Source organism: Sabethes cyaneus, chromosome 2, assembly GCF_943734655.1.
Source record: "Sabethes cyaneus chromosome 2, idSabCyanKW18_F2, whole genome shotgun sequence".
In the NCBI taxonomy this organism is placed as follows: domain Eukaryota; kingdom Metazoa; phylum Arthropoda; class Insecta; order Diptera; family Culicidae; genus Sabethes; species Sabethes cyaneus.
In genome coordinates this window covers 205,143,447-205,158,172 of record NC_071354.1, presented here as the reverse complement: position 1 = coordinate 205,158,172, position 14,726 = coordinate 205,143,447, and the positions used below count along the sequence as shown (strand labels likewise).

The window sequence follows — 14,726 nt, the reverse complement described above, 5'->3', positions numbered from 1 at the left end:
TGGAAAGATAGTACAGTCAGTCCACAATCATGATCATACACAATTATGGGTCGTTTCAGGTTTATCTACCGATTGATGCATGAATATTATACTAATTGATTGATAAAATTGTTACTGATAAGTAGCACTAATAATTTAATAAATCACTAGGTGGTATTTGTACGGAAATTAGTAGCTAAACCTATAATGACCCACAATTGTGTATGATCCATCATTGTAAATTGACTTTACTAAAAAAATAGGTATAGACCAAAAATATCCAAGGGCAGATGGGACTCGAATCCATAACTCTCGTTTGCCGGTCAAGTGTGATTTCATTACACCACCGCAGCACTCTTCTTTGGGTAGTCTAATATCTAGTTTTGTTGCATTCTTCCAACATTATTACCATTCTCTACACATTTACTCAGCGAGATTATTGTTTTTTGTGTGGCTACTTTTTGTTTCTTGCATACAGATGATCTTTTTAGGTAAAAAAAATTCAAGCTCTAACGATGAACTTCTAAAAGCGGGGAGTGAACGGCTATACGGAACAAACCACCCAGCCACGTAGCCAGAAGGGGGGGCCCAGGGGCCCAATTTTGATTTTAACTGTTTTATATGCATATTTTTGCGTTTAGAACTCCAATACATTAAATGTATTGTGATGTATTATATTTATAAACAGTAAGATATGCATATAATGTATTAGGAGCCAAGATAGGGCCCCTGGCCCCCACCTCTGGCTACGTGGCTGAAACCACCGGATGATTATCAGGTTCTGAGTGGCAGAACAATTGTGGGGAATGGACTTATTTGCCATATTTTTAAAAAAGGGCAACGATCCGTGTGAAAAAACTATCGAGTCATGGCTCATAAGATTCTGATTATTCTGATTCAGCTTATAAGATGCTCAAATTCCGGGAGTACAACTTGCAGATTTAGTACCTGTTTGTGGATTTTAAGGCAGCGTACAATTCAGTCAAATGAAATGAGCTGTGGTAGATAATGATTTGCGCTAAAATTTGCGGTTTTTAAACGTTACTAGTTAAGTTGGTTTGCACAAAGCGAGATGGGTCAAAATCATGAGTCAGAATAGCGGGTGTGCCATCAGCCGCTTTCGTGACATTGGATGGAATAAACATAAAGCAGGGAATGCACTCTCTAACCTGTCATTCAACATTGCCTTAGAAGATGCAATATGAGCGTGAAAACGTGAAAAGGGAAGAAACTATTATCACAAAATCTCAAATGCTTCGTGGTTTTGAGGATGACGTCGATATCATCGGAATCGACCGTAGATGAATGGAAGAGGCCTTGATATCGAACCCTCACGACATGCAACAACGATGTAAGCCACGAAGTAAAACGATGAATTGCAGCTGCGAATCGTGCTGTTTACGGATTACGTAGCCAGTTCAAGTCCCGTAGTTTGCAAATTCGCACAAAACTGGCGCTCTACGGAACACGAATCCTCACGGCATACGGACATGAATCATGGACACTAATGGAAGCTGATCGACGAGTGCTTGGGGTTTTTCAGCGTTAAATTCTGTGATCAATGCTTGGTGGTAAAACGGAAAATGAAGTGTGGCACAGACGTATGAATCACGAGCTGTTACCAAGTTGTTGTCAAGTTTATAAATATGCGGATATAGTGATGGTAGTACGATGTCACAGGCCGCGGTGGGCTGGACACGTGGTCAGAATGCCCAATGAAAGAGTATCCAAAACTATTTTCAGTAAAGACACCAATTTGGCTGGTGTTCGAGGAGATTGGTAAACAGCAGCCATTGGCGTAGCTAGGAACTTTCCCTGGAGGGGGCCTAGAGGGTGTCTTCCAAAAAAATTTTCATTATGATTCTGTTACGCCGGCTGTCACCGATAGCACAGGGTTTTGTAGGAAAATACTCAGGCTTCATTCTCGGTTTTTTGCTCAGTAGATGCTCATTTGACTGCAGCGCGTCAACGAGACATAGTTTGAAAAAGTAGTGTAAAAGGCAATTGTAGAGTTAGTTATTATCTACATTATTGTTGAAGAAAGCATAGTTCTATCTTTTGTATTTACGGCGCTATGGGGCTGCTACACCGTTGGTAGCAAAAAGAGCGCTCATTTGGTTACCAACGGGGTAGCAATCGCATAGCGCCGTAAATACAAAAGATATAACAATATTTTCTTCAACAATAATGTAGATTATAATTGGCTCTACAATTGCCCTTTACACTACTTTTTCGAATTCTGCTTGGTAGAGGCGCTGCAGCCAAATGAGCATCTACTGAGCAAAAAACCGAGAATGTAGCCTGGAAATACTAGGAATTACGGACCAGATATTTACTATCTGACAGATCTTGCAGTAATGTCATAAGAGTACTACCTAGTAAACACCAATTCGTATATCAATATACGAAAATTATCGTTATTGACTTTCAATAAATTCAGAATCGTAAATATAGCCTAATAAAATGCACACAAGTTGATATTCTGTCGTATTTGACGATAGCAAGTGATTGATCTGCGATTTCCAGTACAGAATTGTATAGCATTATAAAACTAATCGCTTTGAGTCAGACTTTATGGCATACAAAGACTTATAAAGTTTAATTGTTAACGTATATTTTGTGGTACGTATATGGCCTCCAAATTTGTACGCATATGCTATTTTTGTACATCAGATACGATTTTTTAGGGTATATATAGGTACATACAACTCATTTGCTACTCTGATATGCATATGAAAATGTTTACTGGGTACGTGCCCACGCATTGCGTCTTTATTGACTTCAAAGCAGCATACGATGCACTCGATCGAGACCAGCTATGACAGTTAATGCATGAACACGGTTATCCAAATATCCTGACGCGAATGATCAGAGCTACAGTTGATCGAGTGATGTGTTTCGTGTGCATACCGGGGAAACTTTCGAATCCCTTTGAGACGCGGCGATGGTTGACAAGGTAACGGCTTATCTTGCATGCTATTCAATATCGCTCTTGATTGGGTGATCCGACGAAAGCGGAGTTTCGGAGGATTGGGCTTTTATGTTTAGCGTCGGAGACCAAATACATGAAAGAAAGAGGTATAACACTGACGACAACTAGAACACTGCGCACGAGCGAGCAATACAGGGTCTTCAGACTGTAGATATCAGCAAAAAACTTTGTATTTCTTTTCAGGAAACCCAACATTGCGTATGCCTTAGATGTGTTCTACGAACCTAAGTTTGCTGTCAATCAGAATTCCCAAATCCTTCACAGTAGTCTTACGTTCCAAGCTACTTGCTGCCATGAGGTAATCAAACACAATTGGTGCACGTATTATGCAGTATTTGTTCACGTTAGCTTCCATTCCGTTCAAACTGCACCAATCTATGAGCGTGTTGATATCCGATATACTCGGTAGGATTTAAGGTCATCAGCGTATAATAATTTTGGTGACTTTAATTTCCAACATAAACCGTTAGGGTAACAAGGGGTAAGAAGGCCCGGCGGGGTAAGAGGGACCACATCGATTTCGTCAAGAAATCCTTAAATTTTCTACAAATGCCCCAGTATGTTTTGTTTATTAGACTATCTAAACACTTTCGAGACAACCTGTGGCACTCGGCCGTATCCAACGTCAAAACTAGGATCAAAACAAACTTTTCGTTCGCAGTGTCTTCATGCGATATAATTTCAGCAGCAACAAATTTAAGGTTATTCAGCATAAAAAAGCTAAGTATTTTGTCGTTTCTCTTACCACTGACTTTAATTGAGCAATTCTTGTTCTGTGTGTGGCGAAAAAGGTATATAAAATAGTACGGATTGAGAGATAAAAGCAAAATAATATAAATTGTTAACTGGGGGTAAGACGGGCCATTTTTCGCGGGGTAAAAGGGTCATACGTCATAGTGCTCATAATTGCCTAAAGTTCTTCTGTTTAGTGCCTTAATAGATTTTAAAAATATTGAATGAAAAAACCAACTTTTTTCCTGTTGAATTTGAATAACTTTTTTATTATTCTGACAGATACGCATTTCGTTTACGACTTGCAGGCTTCATCAATGTCTTTTCCGAAATAGAGTACACCTGTAATAAAAATTATTCCTGAATCTGAGATCATCCTGTCTAACACAGAGCCTCCAATGTCAAAAGAAGCCAACAAGTGCCATTCGAATAACAAAATCAATGTAAATTTGGATCTAACGGAATCAAAATTCGATGATTCCAAGTTACTTAACGGCTCATTTAATGTGTTGCCTTCTTTGCCTTCACCTAAAGTGAAGCGTATTCAAAGAATAAAAGTCCTGCTGACAAATCACCAAAATAACGCCAAGAAAAGAGTAAATAAAAACCAGTGGAGTAAAATAACGTCTACTCTTATTTTCAAAATTGAACTAGTAGTAAAATTCCTTGTTTTAGCAGGTCTCTAAATTAAACTATACCTTCTTTTAGCATGTACCTAAAAAACCCTTAAGAACTTGTTCTTACTTAGTTAATAATATTGAAATTGTGTTTACAACTCAAAGAAACCTTCAAATCTGCCACAATCCGCCTTACTCCGCCATGGTCCGTCTTACCCGCCTGGTTGTGAACGAGTAATTTTTAGACGTTTCGAAAATTGATGAAAAATCACGGAAAAATAGACTAATTAATTCTTTATGTAATTTTTAATGACAGATAAATGAATGCTTTTCCATGTGTGGAACAAGAAAAGGTGAATTTTCGTACACATTTTATGCTAGCAATTTATTCGCTTAGGGGGGCCGTCTTACCCCGTCTTCCCCTAATAAATAAAACGAATAGCAATGACCCCAGGACGGTGCCCTGAGGTACACCAGACTCAATTTGGAATGGGGTAGAGCAAACACCGCAAACCTTCACTGTTGAGCTCCTATCCGTGAGATAAGACAGGATCCATTGTGCTATCCAAACTGGCAACTCTATTCGTTTGAGCTTCTCAACCGCCAGGATGTGTGGAACCTTGTCAAAAGCTTTGGCGAAATCGACCCTTCGCTTGCCCTTCACAAAACGCTACGATCAAGAAGCATACGCCACCGTAAGGAAAACAGTGGTTTTTATGGACTTGAAGCCATGACATTGCTCACGGAGGGCAGATGCGCCCTTGCCGTGTTCGAGCGGTAGGTACTTCGGACGATATTTGGCGGAGTACAAACTGGAAGCAGATAGAGACGGAGACGTATGAATCACGAGCTACAGGCACTCATTGGAGAGATTCCCATCGTTATCTGGTGAAAGTCAGTAGGCAACGGAGGGCCGGACACGTCGTATGGATGCCAGACGACAGTGTGACGAAAACAGTTCTCTTCAACAACTCCACGGGCACCAGGAACAGGGAGGTTCAATATGCAAGGTGGCTCGACCAGGTCGAAAGTGATTTGCGACATCTGAGGCTGGGAAATTGGCGACGAGTGGCCCAAGATCGAATTGAATGAAGACGACTGCTTGAAACAGCAGGAGCCGGAGTGGCTACCAGGCTACTGACGACGACGACAATTTCTTGAGGGAGCCTGCAGAATTCTGGAGGGCGCCTGGTCCCCCAGGCACCCCCTCGCCAATGAGGGCAGCCAGAACAGGCTGTACTAGAGGACTATAATACGCTCGGCGTAGGATCGATAACGGATCGTCGCTAATAAAGTAAGTAAGGATGGTAAATGACTGAATAATGCTTTCCAGAACCACCATGAGGTTCCACAGCCTCTTATTCAGCAACTCCTATCTCTATCTCCTCGTGGTTCCATCCGGGATACGTTCCTTAGTAGAAATCGGACAACCGGGGAAAACTAGGGTCGTATGCGGACAGAGAAGGGGGCACTCATTCGAAGGCTGAAGTGTAAACTCTCCGCCTGCAGGACAGTTTTCTTGACTCCCAGGTACCAATGCAGAGGGTCCAAAGCCCCTAAAGGAGATGGCTGTAATAGCTGTTATCCATGGCTTCTATGTAAAAACTTGAATGGATAAACCCCTAATCCAAGGTGTGACGCGACCCGTGCCGAGGGATGAATGGTGGAGGGGGTTCTATAAATTCTCTCGCCGCAACGGAGTCTGTGGAGTACCAGGGCGCCCTCCACAGCAATTTGCCCTTGCTACATCAAGCCGGTCACTAATGTAGTGAACGATTTCTTACGGGTCTTACGACAGGACATTGTCCGAGTAAATATCATCTTCGGAATCTCAGTTTCGTACAAGATGATATTTAACCGCGGAACACTTGCTTTGCAATCGTGGAGTACAAATAGTACGCAGACTGCAGTATCTCGAAAAGGGGAGATCTTGTTGGCGTCGCCGATCAGGGTACTAGATTCATAAACCTAGTCATCCCTGATTGGCACATGTCTCGCTCCAGCTACCAGCCTGCCACTTCCTCAATAAATGATAGGTACACACTTAAAAAACTCGGCAAAATTTGCCGAGATTTGGACAGCCGAGCGTTCGGTGAAAATTTCGGTTTTGCAAATCGACATTTACGGATCTTTACAAACGTTTGGCATCATAAAAAATTTTACCGAACGCTCGGCTGTCCAAATCTTGGCAAAATTTAGCCGACTTTGGCGCTTTTTTTTAGGTGTGTAAATTTGAAGCGTATAGTAAAATAATAAAACGGTGCATACCACAATAATTCAAAATAATGGACGCAGTGATAAGAGTACCCTACAGAGGAGAAGAGAAAGTAAGTAAGGTCATACATTTCGGTTTTCTCCGTTATAGTGAATCTAGATTAATACAGCAAAAATGAATTTTTTCGCCGAAATTATGGAAAATTAAGTTGGGTATCTTCGAAATTATGGAAAATTAAGTTAGGTACTTTCAATTAGACGCGAGGTGACGCACGCGGGCTACAGCTAGTAGCCACTAAAGACGCAGATTCTTGATCGTGATGCTCGCTCATAAAACAGTAATTGTTTATGCAAAATTTTGTACTAGAGGTTGATTGTTCTGACGTGCTTTAATGGAAGGAATTTGAATATGAATAAATGAAGCGGTTTAAGAGCTTGTTTGTATACATTATTTTATTGTATAGCTACATTTGAAAGAATTAAGTGGCATGTCATATAAGTAAAGTTATAACTCTTTTCTTCCAACTCGAACAAATATAATTGCTATTGAAGAATCAATTGCAAATAACTCTCGAGAACCACCGCACACTGATCGAGAGCCAAACTCGAAACCTACATTTTCGAGCTACAGTCAATCAAACGTTTCATGCGCCGGTCGATGAGCTGCAAAAAAAAAAAACGGAACGAAGAATTTGTCTAAACATTCCACGCCTTTCAACGTGGTTTTCCTGGTGTCATCATTGCAGCTCAGCGTAAATCGTAAATCTTCAAAATTAGCACCTTTCCGAGAATGACAGCCCCAGCATTTTTCCTCTCATCATTATGATTATTGCACCAATCCGTTAGATCGTTGCTTCAGTGGCTCCGGAGGGCCATCAGTCGTTATGCAGACACCTTCGCTCCAATTGATCACTTACCACCCAACTCGTGGCAAACGACCGGCGTGGCGGTGGTCTTTAGTGCTGGGACCCTCCTGGCATTGGCTGGCAGTGATGATGATCAAGGAAGGAATACGGTTTATACCTATACTCCACTCCACAATATCGGCATTCACTTACGATGCTCTACGTCTATCTTTCGGATGAAGGTGAGTATGCGAAACTATTTTGATTGAAATAATGAACTGCTCCGGCATCGCCTGCCGGCAAACGATGAATAGAAGGACGGTCCACCGACCGACGACGACGACGACGGCAACGACAACGCCCGCCGCCGCGGATTGAGTGACTGATTGTGCTAAATCGCAATCCGTTTCGCGTATTACCTACCTACCTACCGGCCAACAGCGGGGCAGTAGATCGCTCGAGGTAATCGGTAAGGGGCTGGCGGCTCTGGAAGCTCGTTGCTACTTGTTTTTTATTTGCCGTTATCGGATGGTTCTTCGGAAGCTCTAACGAGATCAACTGGCTTGAAATAGGGAGTCAACTGATTTGTTTATTGGTTCACAATTGGTTTTATTGAGATGAAGCAAAAGACCTACAGTTTATTTGTTTTGATTGGGGTTCGTCGTCTGAGTTTTACACAAGGTAAGGTAGAAAAGAGGAAAATTCCAATAAAGTGGTAGGCTATCAGAATGTACGTCAGTTCCTGGAATTTTTTTCAACTTTTCTGTGTCGTTGGTTGATTACCCTTTATCGTCCCTTTTTATTGCATTTAGTCATTTCATCTATAGTTTTAAGTTTTAATCGGCCCCTAAACCTCGATTTTTGCTCATTGTACTTGCATTGCAGTTTACTGCTAATCGATTTTATATGTTATTCAATTCATGTTTCACGATCCAAAACAATCGAACGTCGGTTGTGATGTTTAAACATGACAGCCAATGCCGCGAAATAGTTTCAATTTAGTATCAGCGCATCAAAGTGCCGCGTTTACTGCTAATTATCTCCATCGAAGGCATCGTTTTCGCGAAATGAGAAATAAGAACCAAGGGAACGGCGAGTACGGCGCAAAATCACCCTACTGACCTTATTTTCCGCCGCGCAGCGTAATAGTCGTTTAGTTACTGAGCTGAACTTCAACCGGATCCGGCGAGCGGCTCTGAAGCCTCATCCGGACGGCTTGCTGGGAGAGGTTTCAAGACTATTATGACCTATTAAGGCACACGAGTAGGAATTCAGAAGCGATGGAATAAAATAGATTTAAAAATCTCATTTTTCAAGGTTTTCGTAAAAATTGAACCGAAAATTAGGCGGTCTTCGAAACGCCCCACTTGAGGTGCGAACGGGTTAAGGAGCAGGAGAAAATACGCCAACGAATCCATTCCCATAATTTACGCATGCTGTGAAATTGTTTTTTTCCTTCCTCCCTAAGTACTGGGTAGTCGCTTTTATGTCGGGATTAAATTTCAATTAGCCTTAATTTCGGGCGCTTTATCGCGCATTGGTTTTTGTGTTTTTTTTTTGTCATTTTAGGTCGCTTTTGCCTTGTCTTGATCGTTATCGTTATTACGGGTTCTCTTTTACCGTCTCGCCAATAATCGTGTGATACCGTACTTGCATTTTGACAAGTACATACTGCCATTTTCGGTGAACGCATTACGCTTTCACCTTTTGAGGAGGTCGATCAGCGTGTTTAACATTATTAACCGAAAGTCTGTGCGTGCACGACAATTTAGGCCATTGTCGTAGATCATAAATAATCGGATTTTAAAGGAGGAAATGTATTTAGTTTGAGGTTTAGTTGGAATGTGTTTAATGCGAAAACATTTTTATCTTACCAGTAATTCCACGAAGAAAGTACTACCGAAATTTGAAAGTGCTTCGATTATGTTTGAATTTTATGTATTTATTCCGTTTCGAAAAATGTTCGATCCATATTTTGCTTCTGAAAAAAGGGATATTCCTGATATGTTTTTGCCACAAACATCCGTTTCATAAAAACAAAACATAAAGCGTCTGCATTCTCTCGTAACCTTATTTCTTTTTCTTTCATACGTGATAAGGTTAAAGTGATTTTTCAGCCTTTCTCGACTAACGCCACAGTCGACATTAGAACAAAAATGGTTAAAATGCCGTGTAGAATGGTAATCGGGTTGAAACGTCCGGATATTACAAACGGATAAATTTCTGCTAAATAGTGCTACTATCCTATTGAATTTAATAGCCTCTCCCAGCTAGATTCGAACATACGACGACTGGTTTGTTAGACCTGCGTCCTATCTCGAGACCAATAGATGCTCCATGCGCGTTAATTTAGACGATGGGACCCCTCAGTTTGCCCTTACCGCTACCGATGATTGTGCCATCTGGTTTTATTATCAGAATGTAAGAGGATTGAGATCTGGCACCTTTTGATTGTAGCTAAGACGTAACTTCGCTCACAGAGACTGGACTAACAGACAGCGAAATTTCGGTATCTCAGAGTGCAGAGTGCAGATTGATGTCATCTAAACGGATCTGAAAACGGGTTTCGACAAAACTAACCATGAAGTATTACTCCGTAATTAGTTGCAAATGCGAACAGATTGGTGTCGTGCTTTTCATTCAATTCAACTAAAAGAACATTGCATGTCAAGCACTGCCAATACATTTCTTTGTCAATTGTTAATATGTCTGGCGTTCTGTAAGGCAGCAATTTGGGACCACTTTTATTCGATATTTTCTTCAACGATGTCGCATTCTCGCTGGGTTATACATGCAAACTTATTAACACCGATGTTTTAAAAACCTACGTGGTGCATTGTATCGAGGACGGCACGAGTTCAAACGTGTATGTTTAGGCTTTTCAACGGACCATCTACACGCGAGGTCAACAAATCAGAAACAAATATCGCCCACCTCATATCACAACAAACTGACAAGGGATCCAGAGCAATGAGTTTCCAGCGTTGTTCGTTGCTAAGTGGTTGAAAGGGTCATTCCGCGGAAGTCTCCTAATAGCAAAACAAATTAATCTCCGCTGCACTGACTCGATTCGGTTAGCTCCATTTTGGCATTAGGGACTCCAAATACTCTAGACTGAAGTGGTCTAGTTTACAACAGAGAGCTTTCAGTTAGTAAACATCATTGAAATTCTTGTCGGTGTGCCTGATGAATGCAAGGTTCCTGTAGGCCTTGTCATCGCTAAACACTATGTGCTATTTAAAAGTGAGCATAAAGTTGTGCTGTATTGCCGGATCATAATCCCCTATAATCCTGTAATCAAAGACAAATGGGGTCAACTTTCTAGAAAATGTGATGACTTTACAATTGGTGGAGTTTAGCAGTATATGATTGTCTACACACTAAAAATTTTATCGAACACCGCAATTTTTTGACGAAATTAGAACGAAACTGCTGAACGTTCGGAATAAATACCGGTGATGGATATCAACGTTTTTGGACCTTCAGTAAGGGTTTGGCATCACCGAATTTTTTACCGAACACTCAGCAGTTCTAAACTTGTCAAAAAATTACGGTGTTCGGTGATTTTTTTTTAGTGTGATACACCATTTGGCAAAGGTCGATAATTCATCCTGAAGGACAGCAGCCTCGGACCGATTCTCAATTTTTCAATGTAACTTATGGTCGTCTGCAAACAAGAGTCGCTGACCTTCAAGCAGGAAGTTGACATCACGAAAGTAGAAGAAGAATATCAAAGAACCGAGATGACTGCCTTGCGGGATTCCTAAATGAGCAGTGAATTATCCTGAGATATGGTCGTTGATATTCACCTTTGTTTGTTTTCGACCGCTCATCGAAGCTATCAAACACGTAGGACGACGTGAGTCTAGAGATTGGTTATCATCGATTGACTGCTTAAAAAATGCTGGTGCAAACAATGTATCGAATTTAGAGAAGAGATTCTTCGATAGTTATCTTTGTTTTCTTATTTTATGCACAGAAAATCGATTTCCATACTGAAGAAAAGACATCTGAGTTGCTGAGTAAACTGAAAAGATGGCCCATCGGAGCGGCTAGAGGATAGATTCATTTTTTCAGAAAAATAGATGGTGTCATCCTGTCAACGAATTGAGAAAGTTTTAACTACACGTCGGCCGATGTAACCATCACAGCGTCGAAAATTAGGTGATTCAAGGTATGGCCAAGAAAAGGAATGGCCAAGGTGTGTGTTACACACGATGGCTGCGGACATTTCTCCAATAGGGACACTTTCATCAGTAAACACACCGGAGAAATTCATTGCTAACAGTTGGCAAATCTATTCTAAGTTGTTCACCGTTTTACCACCTAGTGTTATAACCTTTCGAAAGTAGACCGCCATCTTTCCATTCCTCGTTGACATGCTTCTAAAAATATATGACCTTCGCTCTATATTGTTTTGTTTATCTTGCCTTGTTTTGTTTTGTTTTATGCTGTTAATACCGACAGTCCTTGATGCAGGATTCTCTTTAATCAATTCACCACCAAGAAGATAACCGAAAAGGATCGGCAGTTTGTGCGAGCTGTCTGAAGCTGGCTTTACCAAGTGCGTATAAGGCTTGGGAGGTGAAGTTTTCGGAGTTACAGTTCGGTCGCGGAAATATTTGATAACCGTTTCGCTATACCTGTGTTGGCGTGTCGGGAGTGTTGACTGGCTTTGATAATTGCTCCGAGCTGACCAATCCCAGACCATCACCCTCAAGTTGATAGCGAAGATTAGTGCGAAATTGGAACCACGTGTCCAGAGTCGTAGCGTGACATTGTGGTGCCCTTGGCGGAAACCCAATTTGGTGCCCCCTTGTTTCCCAAATTTGTATTCCTTCCAAGTTTATCATTTTTTCGTATTCGCCTTTTATCCAATACTTCGCAACACTTAACTTATGTATTAAAAATGATTCTTAATTAAGGCGGCAACTTCCGGTAGGTAGTACTGTAACTTCGTATTTCCTCATTCACCGTAAACCCCGAACGAAATAAGAGCTTTGAACATTCTCTTTTCGCTGATCGGCAGCCACAGTAGGATTTTCTTTGGGAAGATATACTTGACGTCACCTTCTTGGTAAGGGACGTAAAGTACTCGGTCCTCTACCAGTCGTTGCCGCCCAAGTAGTCTTCGTCGTCCATTAAGATCATGACATCGTGCTTCGCCGGAAAGATGGTTTCACCAACACCTTCAACCGTTCGCAGGGCGATTGCATGCCACTCAGACACAGCCAGCAACGACTGACGTTTCCGCATAAAAATGTTCATTTTACCCAGTACTTCTTTACCGTTTAGTCGGTTCCTCCGACCTCCCGGCCCAAGGTGCGGAACGATGAGACCACCTTGCTCTCGATCTTGATCTTCAGCTTTTGCTGCACGTTACGGCCGCGCAGCACTGTCGGGTGGCCGAAACCAGATATTCGTTCAACGGTTTCGCCTTTCTCACGGGGGAGGAAGTTGTAATTGCCAGATTGACTCTATTCGGTGGATACGAAGTGCTTCACCATGTCCAACCTTTTCGTTACGGGGTGGAGCTGGCAGTACGTACAAAGCATTGAGCGTATCTGGTTGCTTTACTGAAATGCAGGCTTGTTTTGGCGCCTCCAAGAGCTAGCGCCCTTGGCTGGGGCTAGCCTGGTCAACTGCACGCTACGGCGCTGCACGTGTCCACGAAATTGGATTGTCATCGATTTGTGGGTCGACTACGGGACACACCGCGACGCGATACAAAGCGGAAGAAATACCCTACGGAGTGCGAGAAGTGATCGGGGGCTCGCTGTAAAACCAGGAGCTATCCTAAGATATATAGTTCTGCACGAGGGAGGGATACTTTATTGAATTGGATAAGCTACTCTCGAGAGATCGGAAGTGTAGGCCGCCCCTGGGGTGAAGGTAAGTCTTGCATGCTCATTCTAGATAAGTTAAACCTTAAATTACACGTTTTTTCCTGGAGAACGATACAACTGAGCACTTACTAGTGTTGAGAACCATTCCATTTTCTTACACCATCCTGAAAATCTCTCCAGTTGTTGTTGCGTGTACATCCCAGCTAACATTTTCGTTCGTATATCAAAGTGAAAAATGAGAAATATGTGGTATATACCTGATATATGAGATATATGATATATATCTTGAAAAATCGCACTAGATGCACGAAACCAGCATATGCGTACTATTTTGGAGGCGATATACGTGCTGCAGATTATTCGTAAACAATTCACATTCATAAGTATTTGTATACGATGAGATTCGACTCAATATGATTAGTTCCATAATCCTACACAATTTTGTGATGAAAATCGTATGTAATTCAGTCGGCATCATTTTGTACGATTGAATAGAAACTAGGGCGCGATTTAATAAGCTCTGTGTACGATTTCGATTTTGTTTAACAACATTTAAGATGATTTTCATATATTGATATACGATTTGTGGTTTGCTGGGATGTCATCTTCCAGATAGATTGAGATAGAACTTAAGATTATCAATAAGGGAAAGCCTGAGTCCTCATGGCGAAATTTTTTTTATCGTCGAAGTATAGAACGAAGATGAGCGTGCCAAGATGGCTGCCTTTTGGAACACCGGATGTAGTAATGAACTCGCTTTGGTTGTCAATAGTCAGATACCGATCTTGTAGGACTTCAGTCAAAGTATTAGCGTGCCCATCCTGCCGTGTTTGGCAATCACATTTTCGTGATTTGATTCAACTTATCAAAAGCAGCATTCCTAGCCAGCACCAACTCGTATATCAATGTATGAAAGTTATGGTAAATATTTCTTAACGAATTCTGAATAGTAAATAAAGCCTGATAAAGCGCGCACAAGTTGATATTCCATCGCTTATAATGTTAGTAGCTGACAAACATACGGATTTCAGCACAAAGTTGTATAGCTGTAAGAAGCTGGCCGTACTTAATCGGATTATATCGTATAAAAATACCGTTTAAATTTATTCCTCAGTACGTATATCGCCTCGAAAATAATACGTATAATCGAATACGATTTTGATGGATACATATCGATACGTGATTCTCGTGATTTGTAACCGTAATATACGTAGTATCTATAGCAAAAGTAGCAAACGGAAGGAGATTCGTTGTGGTTGATCGACGAGGCATGAAGTGGCATGAATTTAAGTTGAGAATCGTCGATGAAATGTTTATAATGGTAGTACACTAGACTAAAAATTACTTTTTCGAATAGCTTGATAATTGTCGATGTCTTATATATCACTTTTCTTATTACCCGGAAACATAAATCGCTGTTTTTTCATAATGTTGGAAAAATGCCGGTACACAGAGACAAATTGTAAAGATGACGAAGAGGAGCATGCAAAGCATTTCGTGA

The 14,726-nt window shown here is 41.3% G+C and overlaps 1 protein-coding gene across 1 annotated transcript in view; it reads right to left on the bottom strand.

The window, feature by feature from the left end:
• Positions 1-14,726, bottom strand: part of LOC128736896 (agrin) — a 182,817-nt gene that overhangs the window by 66,028 nt on the left and 102,063 nt on the right. The gene's annotated exons all lie outside the window — the stretch shown is intronic.